The sequence below is a fragment of the Hylobates moloch genome, unplaced genomic scaffold (assembly GCF_009828535.3).
Source record: "Hylobates moloch isolate HMO894 unplaced genomic scaffold, HMol_V3 SCAFFOLD_44, whole genome shotgun sequence".
Taxonomy (NCBI): domain Eukaryota; kingdom Metazoa; phylum Chordata; class Mammalia; order Primates; family Hylobatidae; genus Hylobates; species Hylobates moloch.
In genome coordinates, this window is record NW_026652319.1 from 943,958 (window position 1) to 958,996 (window position 15,039).

At 40.0% G+C, this 15,039-nt stretch overlaps 1 protein-coding gene and 1 long non-coding RNA gene across 4 annotated transcripts in view; one reads left to right on the top strand and one right to left on the bottom strand.

Annotated features, from left to right (window-relative positions):
* The window catches only part of LOC116463610 (voltage-gated potassium channel subunit beta-1), a 494,700-nt gene that overhangs the window by 89,031 nt on the left and 390,630 nt on the right, over nt 1-15,039 (bottom strand). The gene's annotated exons all lie outside the window — the stretch shown is intronic.
* Nucleotides 983-6,712, top strand: LOC116463614 (uncharacterized). Its single transcript, XR_004246735.2, has 3 exons — nt 983-1,125; nt 1,805-1,866; nt 6,441-6,712. It is a non-coding gene; the product is annotated as an uncharacterized LOC116463614 (long non-coding RNA).

Here is a 15,039-nt window from a genome sequence, read left to right on the forward strand (position 1 = left end):
AGTTTTCTTAACCATTTTTGTCTCTAATGAGAACATGCTTTCCTGAGACCTAGGATGGCATACAATTATTTCACTGTGTAATCTCAGATTAGTGGGATGTTATTTACAAGATAATTTTACTAAACTGACAATAGTTATTTCTAACCTTTTAAAAGAAGGGAGAGTATAAAGATAACTCTTTGAACTATTTTGTGTCTTCTGATTAAAACCCTTTATGCACCAAGGAATATTTGCTTTGAAAACCTGTGTTAGGCTCCTTGGAGTAAATCTACCATAGCATAGAAAAATGATGGATGAAAGGTAAAAAGAAGAAAACTGCCCGCCCACACACATCTATCTTGGTTACATCATTATCTTTTGGTGATTATCAGGGTAATTACTTCTTGCGTATTCATTCAAAAAACATGTTTATCATTTAAATGACTGCCTTGCTTGGAGTATAAAGGATATTTAGACATTTAGATGAGATCATTTTAATATCTTACATCACCATAGTGCAATTATCAAAACCAGGGAATTAACATGGGTACAGTACTAATACGATAGGCCTTTCTGGAATTTCATTGTCTTTTTTTCTCTTCCAGGACCTTAAGCAGCATCCAACATTGCATTTAATTGTATGTTTTCTTAATCTACTCCAATACGTGACAGTTCCTCAGTCTTTCCCTGTCTTTCATGATGTAGACACTTTTAAAAGTACTCATCAAGTATTTGGTAGAATGTCCCTTAATTTGGGTCTAAATCATCTTAAGGTTATAAAGTTCTATATTACAGGTTGGTCTGCCTATGGTTTGAATATACTATTATAGCTATCAAGAAAAGAATATATAAATGCAATTATGATATTAATATTTATTATGCCACAGTTAACATTTCCTCACTTTTTCATTCAACAAGTATTTATTGAGTCTACCATGTGCCAGGCATTGTACTTAGTTTGTCAGGATGCAACAGTGAGCAAAACTGGTAATTATTTCTCTCATCGTGAAGAATTTTGAATACAGAAGTAACACAATCTGACTTTCTTTTAAAAGGAACACTTTGCTATTGTGCTAAGTAAGGATAGACTGTAGAGGCGAGGCTGAAACATGGGGGACCAGTTAGGAGGCTGTTCCCATAATCCAGGTGAGACATGACAGTGGTTTGGTCCAAGGTCGTGGTAGTGAGGATGGCGAGGAGTGGTTGAATTTTGGATAAATTTTGAAGGGGAGGCAATAGTATTTACTGGTGTACAAGGATGTGTAGGGTGTGAGAGAAGGTGAAACCTCTAGGAGAACCCAAGGTCAGAGTATGGGGAGAATGGAGAGCCAATTCAACACATTTCAATATAGATTTAATAATTTTAAGTTTGGTAAACAGAGCACATGTGAACTGCAGCTTAATATAGTCAAGGCGGACCAAATGTAGTCATAACTGAGAGACATTTCATCTGTTTTGAGGTGTTAATCTGTTACATCACTGAAGAATTTAAGATAAGAGATTCAAACCCTAGGTCACATTGAAATTAAGCAATACACCAGGCAAAATTAACATGTTCAATGTCTCAGTTGTATAGTATAACCCCCAAAGAGGAGTGGAACTGGAGGTGGAAGCATCCCTCTAAATTGCGTATCCAGCAAGAAATAGGTGTAAGCCCAAAACTAGAGTTGATGTGGAGGAGGGAGCCCTAAGCTGTTGGCCATCACCTTAAGCTCCAGGTCATTACCCTGGTGAGCACGTTCTCCTCTGAGCTATGGGCTGAGCCTTCCACTGAAAATCTAAACTTTCCCCATGCCTTTATGTCCAAATTCTACTTATTTTTCAGGACCCAGAACTCCACCTTCAGAGTCCAGTGCTGCTAAGCATAGCTTCTTAGCACTTCCCCTGGTGAGTTTAAAGTATGTCTTGCTACATCATTAGAATTTTTTAGGTTCTCTTGCATTAACTCTGTGACTCTGAGAAACCTCCAACCTCTTGATTTCTTGTTTCCTTATGCACAAAATTAGGAACCTTGAGCTTCCTTCATCTTTATTATTTCATGATTCTATGGTTTTTCTTTGAAAGGAGAAGAAGTCATTCCATTTACTCTTCTCCTACCACTTTGAACTGCTATTACCATATTGACCACACTATATTGTAGCCACATAGTTTATTTTTGACTGTGGCTTCCTCATTAGACTGCAACTGTCCTCAGATCAGGGACTAAGTTTAAGTTTAATTTAAATTTTAAATTTTAGCCATTGCACTGGAGCCTGGCACAGAGTAGGTGAGTAATAACTGTTGGTTCAATCAGTAAGCATTCTTACCCTTACTAAGAAAGTGTCTCTAACCAGACAGCATTTGTGGAATGTTGGTTGTTTTCCTCACTATCTTGAACAAGAGGTTTTTAACCACAACTGCGCATCTGAATATCCTGGGGGGATATAAATGGTATTGCTGACCTGATTCCTCATCAGACCCCAATTAAATAGGAATTTCTGGAAATGGAATCCTGGCATCAGTATTTTTAAAAGATCCTCAGATAACTCTAATTGCAGTCAGGGTTGAGAACCAGTTTAGATTCTTCTCATACTGGTAGCATCTCATCCTTTCTTTGTGCTTTGTTTTTGTTTTTGTTTCAGAAACAGAGTCTTGCTCTGTCGCCCAGGCCTGAGTAGAGTGGCACGAACTTGGCTCACTGCAACCTCTGCCTCCCAGGTTCAAGCAATTCTCCTGCTTTAGCCTCCTGAGTAGCTGGGATTATAGGCGTGTGCCACCATGCCCAGCCAATTTTTGTATTTTTATTAGAGATAAAGTTTCACCACGTTGGCCATGTTGGTCTTGAACTACTGACCTTGTGATCTGCCCACCTCAGCCTCCCAAAGTGGTGGTATTACAGGCGTGAGCCACAGCATCCAGCCCATACTTTTCTTTACACCCTGACTTGCCTTTCTTCTTCTTTTACTCAGTTGCTGCCATCTCTATTTTCCAGAGGTTAAATGACATGCCCAAAGTTTAAATAACTAGTAAGTGGTGGATTAAAAGCTGGGATTTAAATGCAGCAGACATGCTTCTGCACCCTGGCAATCACGGGATGGTGTAGAGAGGGTGCTGTTATTTCAATAAGAGAGGTAAGTTACATAGTTACCTTAACCTTCTTTACTTCATGCAGAATCAAAACAAAACAAACAGAACCAAATTCTTAGAAATCTGGCCTGAGGGGAAGGCCCATGATGGCGCTGGGATGTAAAGACAGGTAATGGAGGTGAAGAATTGGCTTCTTGCCCTTGGTACTCTCTACCAATTGAAGGGCATGGAATGAAGATACCCTCCTGATGGTGAGGCCTAGAATGAAAGGCTAAGTAAGTATGGGGACATCAGGAGGCCTGGGCTGGAGTTCTGACTCCACCACTCACTAGCCAGATGGGATGGTAATGGTAATAATCGTAACTAGTTCACAGGAGTTTTAGGAGAATGCAGTGAAACTTCCTAAGTGCTTACCAGCCTCCATCATAGCTCGAGCATTAACTCCCAATCTCAGATCAATAGGTCTTACTCTTCAGGGTGCATTAGAATCCCCCAGGACCCCCACACAGATTCTTATTCTGCAGATATGAGCTGCAACTGGGGCATCTGTATGTTTATCAAGCATCCCATGTGATTTGGAGGCAAAACAATGCTCTGAGCAACCCTACTGTGGCCACTAAGATAAACTACATGAAGACCCGTGTCTGGGTGCTTGGACGTGTTCTTTTTCAAATGACGCAGACAAAGCATTCTTCCTTGCCGTGGCTCGCATCTGTCAGTATTTTCCACAGAGCCTGGCCCTTATTTTTGGATCGAAGCTGCAGCCTGGTCTTTCATTTTTGGCTTCTAGCCTGTTGCTAATGAGCATCTGGCCAGAGTTGACAAATGTGATAGCAACTTAGCCTTTTGTTTTTTACTTTCATTACCTTTTCTTGCAAGAACCAGTAATGCCACTCAGGTCCTCAAGGGGGTTGAGGGGTGGGATGCTTTCACACCTGCCCTTTACAAAAGGGCTTGAAATAGCAATAAAAGTAGGTAAGGAAGTGGTAAAGGCCAGGAGAAATAAAGATGGGCCTCCTCAGGCAGGTGAAGTGCAAGCAGCAGCTCCGTTTACAAGTAAAGAATTGTGTGTGTGTGTGTGTGTGTGTGTGTGTGTAAGGACTAAATATTACTTAGAACCCTTTCCACTATTTAAAATTTCTATGTCAGCACCTAATAAAATAGGAAACTATGGCCAAATGAGAAAGACATCCTCAGCCTCCACCATGTAGATCCACTGTGCTTTTCTAGCTCCTTCGGTGCTAGGTGCTTTACATACATCAGCTCTAATCCCTATCACAACTACAGGGTCTGAATGATTCCATCTATTTTCCTCACCTGAGGAAATGATAAGAAAGTGACAGTGAGTGGTAAGAAGTGGCTTGCCACAGCTGCTTAGTAGACACTCCACAGCCCCATGCTGATTCCTGGTGATGATGCTCCTTTACCTCCCCCCAGCCCCTATGCTCTCCTCCAGCCAAATGGTATGGCCCAGTGTTTGCTCTAAATGCTTGTAACAACATCCTGCTTTACCATGTTCTTCCCTCTGCTGAATGCCTTCCCCACTAACCTTCGTTCCTTATGATAAACTTCGTGTTCCCATTGTTTAGCGGAACAACACACACTGGGGCCTGGTGAGGGGGCGGTGGTGAGAGGGAGAGTATCAGGATAAATAGCTAATGCATGTGGTGCTTAATACCTAAGTGATGAGTTGATAGATGCAGCAAACCACCATGGCTCACGTTTACATATGTAACAAACCTGCACATCCTGCACATGTATCCCGGAACTAAAAATGAAATTTTTTTAAAAAGCTTTGCACCTATCTCTGCCCCCAAACTGGCTGTCTAGATGAAGAACTCCATGTTTGCCTTCACTCTCATGGGCCACCTCCCTGCTCTCAGATTCTCTCAGTCCAACCTGAGATCAGGATTTATCTCAGGTTTTTTTGTCATCTGAGGAACAGTGTCTCCAACCTCATGCACAGAGCCATCCTCGACTTTTAGCCCTCAAACACTTTTAAGAACTCTGGATCAGGGCAGACAGCTGGGCAACAATGAGATGTGATTGTTGTTGAAGGGATCCTAGGGCAGGCTGTCCACAGCTGGGAGGGCAGAGGCAGAGGGGAGCCCAGTCTTTCATTAGGAAAGGCTGGGATGGGGATTGCTGGCTGAGCCTCCCAGAAAAACCTGTGGGGAGTTGGAGGCTGACCTTCTAATGCCTGTGCATAGCTTCAGGTTTTGAGGGTTAAACATCTAGGATTGATTAAAGTTCCTCATGATGCTTATAGAGATGTACAGATATTTGATATTTTCTTTCTTTCTTAGATTTAAGGTTTATGTATTTCAGTGCCAAGAAATACTGTTAGCTCCATTTTGTTTTAAGATTTGTTTCAGGGCATATCTGTCTGGAACCATTTTGTTCTGTTTCTCCATTAATCTGATTGGTACAGTTTAAAGACAAGGGAATGACATTGGAAATAGGATGAACGGTGGGGATGTGAAGTTTAGAAGAGGCAGTTTTGTGTTATAAAGCAGACTGCAAGAATTGACGTTGCTCTCTAGAGGCTGTGTGGGCAAAAGAGGAATGAAATTTCAGTGCACTAAATCTACCCCTAGAAACAATGACCTACTCTCCATACTTGGATCTTATAATTCATGATATGTAGTAACTTAAATTAATGGCTTAATTTCCTTAAATTTCCTGATGTAGGCATGACACTCCCAAACTGATTAAGTTAGCACCTTGAGCCTGATAGGGAAATTTAAAATAAAATAAAGCCAAAAAGTCTTTAGATAAACTTTTTCTTCCCTGCGTGTTTTAGTTTTTTGGCCCACATTATTGAAATAAATATTGTTACTTTTATAATCAGAAGCAAATTTAAAAAATATTCTTGTTACTAGAAAATTCTTTCATGAACAAGAGTTTTCAACGTCACAGCCCTTCCTATATTTTGAAGATGAAAAAGAGGCAGTGTTTACATTTTCTTAATATTTTGTCCTAAATGTCTTGGTCAAAATTCCTCATATTTTCTCCTGCTGACATTTAAACGTTTAAAATTATTTCTTACAATAAAGTTGCCAGGGCCTTTAAAACAATTTGCATTGTTATGCCTTAGTAATTTTGCTTTTTGAAGAACTCCTGTAGTAAATGTATCCAGTAGTTAATGCAGATAAAATAACACAGTGTTAGAATAAAATTAGACACCTTCCATGTGACACTAGGACTAAATGGCAATTTCTGATTTTTAAAACAAATTTAAATATTTTCAATATCTTCTTCTAAAATAGGAACTATTATTAAGATTGAAAATTCTTTTTTTTTTCCCGTGAATTATTTGCATAGTGTCTGGAATATAGTATGTGTTCAAATATACATTTTCATTTCTTTTTTATTTATCTTTTGGTTTTCCACAGTAAGTTACTATGAAAAGAAGTCTGGAAAAATGCTACTGTCAAGAAGTTTGAAAGTCAATGTGACCTCCTTTATGCTTTCTTTTGTCTGTGAAAAGCTAATGTCAAATCTTTATCTTTGTGCAGGGATATATTTTTTGATGGTTCAGTGAATTGTTCTCTCCCAAACAGTAATAATTTTGAGTAACTCTGGTTCTATCTGTACATAAAAAACACAGTGTGTGCTTATAGAGCTGTCAGAATCTGTGAGGAAATAAATTTTAATTCCATGGCAAGGGAAATAAACTCTCTTAGTGAAAACAAGACAATACGTTGTAAAAAAGAATGAAAAATATATTGCAACAGTCCTTTCAAATTCTTCCTCCTGAGGTATGTATGAACTTCATGATATTTAGAGTATTAAATATCATTAATAAAAACTCAAAGAGGAATATAAAATGATTCATGAACTTTTTGACTAAGAAGTTTTTAAAATATAGAAAAATTAAAACTGGGGGAATATATAAGGGATAATTTAACAAAAACCCAAAGATTTAAAAAGTTCCCAACCATATTACACTCAAATTTACCCAGTTTTCATGTTTCCCTGTAGATTTACAGATTTACATATAAGGATTAGCTTATTTCATCTGTGTCTGATAGATACCAACTGTTAATGATTTTGGCTTAAAAAAATTTGTAATGTCCTTTTCCTAAAGAAAATTTATAGCTGTATCAAGTGGACAGGATATTTTTGCATCACCCATAGGACTATGCATAGATTCTCTTTTTATGCACTGACTCTTAGTCTGTTTCTAAGTCTATTTCTTCCCTTGCAGTAATTATATGCAATTTAACATGTTAAAGAAGAAAATGGAGAAATAGTAATCATAAAACAATGTTGGTACATCTTCAATCTTGGGAGATTGCACTTAGTCCAAATTCTACAGAGTCATTCTCCTTGAAATGATAGACTATAAATTAATTATGGTTCAGGAGAAGCAAAGAACAGCTCCTGGCAGCCTGGCCTGAAGACAAGTTTCCATTGTAAGAATGCTGGTATTCCCAGCCAGGCTTTGGCATAGAGGTGATGATGTTATAACCATAGTCCCAATTGTACAGGAATGAAGTGACATTTCCTAACAAGATGTATGAAAAGTTATCCAGAAATTTTGGTAACTAGAGACATCAAAGAATATACATGTTATATTTTTATCTCAACAGTATTTTGGATTGTTCTCAAATACACAAGGCAAGCCTTCTTGAGACAGTTTCAAGATTAACAAATCTCAGGATGAACTCTGTATCCCCAGAGACTATATAAAACCTGGCATAGAGGATGTGCTTATGAAATGTTACATGAGTGATTGAATTCAAGAACCAGCAGAGGAGAAGTGATGAGCAGAGAAGTAATGTCCAATGTATTTGTGTATTGCCTGCAGTTGCTTTTTTCTTAATTCATTCATTGCTTGGAAATAAGTTAATCTAAATGAATCCATTCCTGGCCTTTATGTAAGTTAGTGGTCTGGGTACTCACCAGCCACCACACCTGAATACACAATGGGAGGACATTTTGGAGGGTGGCTGGGAGGTCAGCATCGATCCAGGGAGTTATGATGGTAGAATAAAGCTTGCATTTGCCATCTTAAAGCACTGATGGTGTCCATTTCTCCTCCTGCTGGCACCAGGGGCCCTGGCTGTGGGAAATGTTCCCAGAGGGCACTCCTGGAGGGCAAAGATCTTGTCTGGTGATGCTCCATTTTTCATTATTTTGTGATTGGCCCGAACCTCAGGACTGCTTACGATAAGAGAGTAGAACTTTCTATTAACTCGGAAAGAGTATACATCTGTGGTGAAGACTGTGCCATCAAAAGGCCTGTGTGCACACTGCATGATAGTGTCAAAGTCAGATGGAGATTTTAGGGTCTGCTTGGCAAGGACAGGGCTGTCTGGCTTGTTCATCACTCTCTCTCCAATATCAAAACAGAGTCCAGCTTTGCAGGTTAACTATCTCCCAGGCTAGGTAACACATTCTGAAATTATTTATTTTCCAACAATTCTGAAAGGTAAGTTTTTCATCTTCCTTCCAATACGCCTGAGATTGATTATGCCCATGGATAATTAGTTCATTTTGAGACTTGTTCATCTCCAAAATGGATAATGATACCTACTCACAGTATTGTGAGAACCAAAAAAAAAAAAAAAAATCACAATGATGAAAATAAACTTTTTTCTGAGAATTTACATTGTTCCAAGCACAGTGCTATACCCTTTATAGACATTATCTTGTTTAAAAGCCACAATCAATCAGTGATTTGAGTTTATTTGCTGGTAAGTGACTGAGCCAGGATGAGTCCAGGCAGTCTGATGACATAGTCTATCCTGGTTTTTTGTGTGTTTTTGTTTGTTTGTTTGTTTGAGATGGAGTCTTGCTCTATCACCCAGGCTGGAGTGCAACGGCACAACCTCAGCTCACTGCAACCTCCGCCTCCCGGGTTCAAGCGATTCTCCTGCCTCAGCCTCCTGAGTAGCTGGAACTATAGGCACACGCCACCACACCCAACTAATTTTTGCACTTCTAGTAGAGATGGGGTTTCACCATGTTGGTCAGGCTGGTCTTGAATTCCTGACCTCGAGATCTGCCTGCCTCATCCTCCCAAAGGGCTGGGATTACAGGTGTGAGCCACCACACCCAGTCAGCCTACACTGTCAATGATTTCAATAGTATATGTCAGTGTCTAGAATAGTACTAGACAATAGTACTAGACAAATAGTACTGGTACAAGCATACAACAGGTGCTCACTAAATGCTATTTTCCTTATTATCTCCCAAGAGATAATATATGAAGTAGCAGAAGTTCCACAACAACATAAATGACTTTTTCAGAACTCACAGTGAAAGCCACAGTCGACACTGGAATGTATCAATTCTAACCACATACCCATCTTAACAAAGCTTAGAAAAATGTATTATTTATTATAGATTATTCTGAAGTGACACATGGAGAATGATGAATAGACTAATTCAAATGTTATTCAAAATTCTGAATTTTAACTGGGGATGAAATCTAAGTGAAAAACAAATACCTCACCTGCCCCTTGCTTCTTGCATTCGTCACCAAAAGTGGCATCTGCCCTGCTCTCTGGCTGTGCTTGCTGCAGCTGCCTGGGAAGAAAAATGTTCCCAGGTACTCAAGGCCTCCAGTGGACTCAGTCATTGGATGAGCAAGTAACTTAGGTGGGGAGCCAGGCCACCCTTCAGCTGCACAGGAAGCCAGAATTTGGAGCTCCTTATCCAGGCCAGTGATCTTCAACTGTGGCCCAATTAAGAGGACCACCTAGGAAGCTGATGTATTGCTCCAAAGCAATAGATTCTTGTTTGATTGGTCTGAGGAAAGGCCCAGGCACAGGTATGTTTTAAAAGCTCTCCCTGTGACTGTAATGGCAGCCGAGATGACAACTTGTCTAAGCAGTGGGTTGGGATGTTGTAAGAATGAACTCTATGAGGTCCCAACACAGTGAGAAGCCTTGGAGGGACAGGAAGAGAGACAATAAATACTGGTCCTAGAGGATGAAGAACAATTTGGAAGGTTGAAGGTGGCCTTGACCCCAAAATGGAGATTGTAATACCTTGCAGGGTCTTTCGCCCTGACCAAATAAAGAATTACAGACTATTCCTTCAAGATTCTCATTGGTACTTTTCCCTTCATTTTATCAGTACTATTAAACTTCTGCAAAAATCCCAGTGGCAGCAAATGACTGTAGCAAAAGAAGCTTAGCACAATTTTTTTAAAGTGTGAAATGAAAAAAATAATATCAGCAGTCTCGTTTTCTGGGACAAGATTACAAGGGCCACCAATCCTGCTAGAGTAAGGTGCAAGTGGGACGCATCACTTTGATGGGGTCAGAGTGGAATTTCTCCCACTGGTGCCATGCAGAATGATTAATTTATTATGGAGATCTAAAAGCTTAACTGAATGCTACCCTGAGATGGAGTACTAGATCATTATATTGTTCCTACATATTTTATTAACTGTAGATGACTCTTGATTTTCCACTGACATGTTATGCTTGTGACACCCAGATTCAAATAGAAATAGAAAGTGCATTCCAAAGACAAACAAAAATACAATTAGATTTTCGATTTCACAGTTCCCTTCTCTTAGCAGAGGTAATTGAAAATCCACTATTTTCATGTGGTTCCAATGGGTCAATTGGAAGAGCAACACAGCAGCCACTAATCCCCCTGAATAAAAGACCAATCCTTCTTAAATTTGCACTGGTTACAGAAATTGCATGCATTTAGGACACTACGGATATCACAAACTTTCAAGTATAAACTTCAATTTAAAAAAAAATATGCAAGACAGACATTGATGTAAAACCCAAAACTATAAAAACCCTAGAAGAAAATCTAGGCACTACCATTCACGACATGGCACAGGCAAAGATTTCATGACAAAAACATCAAAAGCAATTGCAACAAAAACAAAAATTGACAAATGGAAATAAACTAGAGAGCTGCACAGCAAAAGAAACTATCATCAGAGTGAACAGCCAACCTACAGAATGGGAGAAAATTTTTGCAATCTATCCATTTGACAAAAGTATAATATCCAGAGTCTACAAGTAATTTAAATGAATTTACAAGAAGAAACAATAAATAACCCCATTAAAAAGTGGGCAAAGGACATGAACAGACACTTCTCAAAAGAAGACATTTATGCAGCCTACAAACATATGGCAAAAAGCTCAAAATCACTGATCATTAGAGAAATGCAAATCAAAGCACAATGAGATACCATTTCATGCCAGTTAGAATGGCCATTATTAAAAAGTCAAGAAACAACAGATGCTGGTGAGGCTGCAGAGAAATCAGAACACTTTTACATTGTTGGTGGGCATGCAAATTAGTTCAACCATTGGGGAAGACAGTATGGCGATTCCTCAAAGACCTAGATCCAGAAATACCATTTGACTCAGCAATCCCATTACTGGATATATACCCAAAGGAATATAAATTATTTTATTATAAACATACATGCACATATATGCTCATTGCAGCACTATTCACAATAGCAAAGACATAGAGTCAACCCAAATGCCCATCAATGATAGACTGGATAAAGAAAATCTGGTACATATATACCGTGGAATACTATGCAGCCATAAAAAGGAATGAGATGTCTTTTGCAGGCATGTGGATGGAGCTGGAAGCCATCATCCTCGGCAAACTAATGCATGAACAGAAAACCAAACACCACATGTTCTCACTCATAAGTAGGTGTTGAATATTGAGAATACGTGGATACAGGGAGGGTAACAATACACACTGGGGCCTGTTGGGGGTGGGCAGGGGTAGGGAGAGCATCAGGAAAAACAGCTAATGCATGCTGGGTTTAATACTTAGATGATGAGTTGATAGGTGCAGCAAACCATCAGGACACGCATGTACCTGTATAACAAACTTGCACATCCTGCACATATTATACCCTGGAACTAAAATAAAATAAAAAGACAGACATTGACTTTTAGATGGAGCAGAAGAAAATGCTGATGGGGTGGAAATACTACAAGATAGCAAAGCTGCCATAAAAAATAGAACTGAACATGCACACAACAGAACTTGGGTGAAGGTATGCCTTATTTAATTCCAAATATATTTATATATGTAAGATCTGGTCATTAATTTCCACATGCTAGAATCTCACTCTTGCAGATTTTGTATATTCTCCCCACATACTCTGACTTCCAACTCTTTCCCTTCTTTTCTATCTAATGTCTGTCTTCAATTCCTTCCTTATCGAGGAGGGTCAGGTAGCTAGACGATGTGGTTCACCATTTAGAAGGTTCTCTTGCTTTATTCTCAAGTCCATTGATTCACTGTCCTTTCATTGCACCTGCCTGACAAAAACCCATATCCTTATAAATCTGACTGTCTGGCTGCTTATCACCTATAACCAAGGTGCTGAGCTGTGCTGGGGAAAATAACAAACTATAGAGACTGACATAGTGTAAATTATTTGTGTCTAGTCCCTCATAGACCCCCAACAGTCCTCTGTTTTCTAGTCAGTTTTCTCCAATGTGTGCATTTCAAACCTGCCCCACTTTTCTCAACCTCAGGTCCTACCTCCTCTTCCTTTAACCTCAGCAGGTAACAGTGCCTCCTGCTTCACAAAAATAAAAGAAGACAAACTATAACCTTCTCTACTTCTTGTTATATCTACTCTCTGACCCACAGCAGACACAACTGGTGCCCTTCCCATTTTCCCTGGGGCTTCCAGGTGCTTGACGACTCTCTCTGGTATGGAAACACCCCATCGCCCTCACTCTCAGGTAGCTGTGCATTCCACACTGGCTCCAGAGCCCCAGGGGAATTCCAGCTTCAGTTACCCAAACTAGCACTGACTCGATTATATGCCCTTTATCACCTTCCCTTTCCAATCTCACATCTCAAAAAATCATCAAACTACCTGCCTTCAAATCCTCGTTTCAGAGCCTGCTTCAAAGAGAACATAAATTAAAACAGTACCGTCTTCTCCTTTCTTCCTGCCACTGTGGAAGGGTGTCCTTTCTATTCAATGCTTATTTTTCCACTTATCCTATGGATCCCATCTCCTTCCTCTTTTTCAGGGACTCCACCAGTTATCACCTCTCATTACTATGTCGTTTCTTTGCCTTGAATTCTAGTTTATTTCATATTAATTTTACATCTCAATTTTGGTTTCCTTTTCTTCTTTGATTTGTCTATTTGCCCATTTATTTATTTTCTATTTATCTGTGACCTTTTCCTTACAGAAAATATCTAGGAACCAGCATTTTTTTTCCCACCCAATCTCAGAAACTTTGTAGTTTATTATGTTAACACCTATATTAGAGATCTTTTTCTGATATTTTATGCTTTTAAATGTATTTCCTTTTGTATTTTCTCTACCTGCTTTTGCCAATTTGGTCAAGCCTCATTTACCTTACTGCCCTGATATACCTTCTGTATGGGCTGTCTGTATATGCTCACAGTATGATGAGCTTGGCTTACAGTGAGTGGGCAATTGTTGTATTGATACATTTAATCTTCTGTAAAAGTGAGAATACTCGAGTCATTGAGCCTGTCTCCCTGCCTCTATTCTCAACCCTCACCACCTTGCCATCTGCACTGCGACCAGGATGAGCTGACTAAAATGTATCTGGCCAAGTAACTCTTGGAGTTAAATGTTTCCATGATTCCCAGTCACACAACAGATAAACACCAAGCTTTGTGACATGGCTTTAGTGCTTTTCATAATCTTTCTGAGGTCATCTTTCATCATTTTTCTCTCCCACATGGCTCCTTCTCCAGGCCATGCTAATTGAGGCTTCCAAGCTTCTCCTCTTCCTGAACTGTATGTATTAATTCACTTAGAAAATATTAAACCCCCAATGTTCCCCCAGAGCCATGCCAGATGGCAGTGTCAAAATGGCAAATGATAGTAATGGTCTCTTTTTCCTAGAACTCTCAACCCAGTGGTAAGGCAGGCAAATACGAAAATAAATACAACCACAGGGCAACATATTGATAAGAGGGATCGCGATGGGAACTTGTAGGAAGCCTCTAGCCCAGACTTGAATGTTCAGGAAAGCAACAATCAAGCCAAACCCAAGTGAGGAGTAAATAGAAAATTTAACAAGCTATGCCTGTGGCTTTCTTTCCCTTGACAAGCTGACAGATTGCTAGTCATCCTTCAACATCAGGTGGCTTCCAGCAGCACTTTCCCCTACTCCCCCAAAAGAGGTGGTCACTTCCTCACCTGGGCCATTTCTATGTCCTGTACCTCTATCTCTCTGCCTCTCTACTTCTATCACATTCTCGTTCAATTGTTCTTTTCCTTGTGTTCTCCCTGACCTGGCTCCTTCCCAATCTATCCTTTACTACTCTTCCTCCAGGAAGCCTTTCATGACCTCCGTTAACCCTAGCTTAGGCAGCCCTTGTACGTGTTTCCATGACGCTTTATATTTCCTTCAGAGTACTGACTGTGTGGTGCTGCATTCATTCATTCGTCATTCCATAAATGAGTGCATATTGAGAACCTTTTTCTCTGTTCTAGTCGTATGTTCTGAACTGACAATCCAGCAGGAAATAAGTCAGGCTAAAAAATTAATCACCATCAAACACAAGTAAAAAATGCAGGGTGTCCTTTAGGGGCACATAGCCCAAGGATTTGATTCATCTTGAGAACTATGTCTCCTCCACCCCCTAGATAGGCTCTGTGAGGGCAGGCACCTGTGCGTTGTTTCTCCCTGTTTCCCCAGCACAGCATCTACTGCATCTTTGTGAAATCCATGAACACATGAAAAAATGACAGAAAAAGTGCCTGGCCGTGCTTTACAGGGATGACCAAGTCAGTCGCAGTGTCTAAGAGTGCACAAACTGAGACGTAGGCAACATCCGAAGCAGCAAATCCATCAGCAGGGCCCGGAGAGCCAATCAGTCCTCCCTGGAAGGCACTGAAAAGGAGGGGTCTGCTGTGCTCCTCTCTTTTGCCCTGAGAATGGCGGGGGTAGGTAACGAAGTCAGACAGAACGTCACCTGTAGCAACATGTCTCAGGACCAGTCCTGTGTCCTCTATTCTTCAGAGAGCAGTTACAG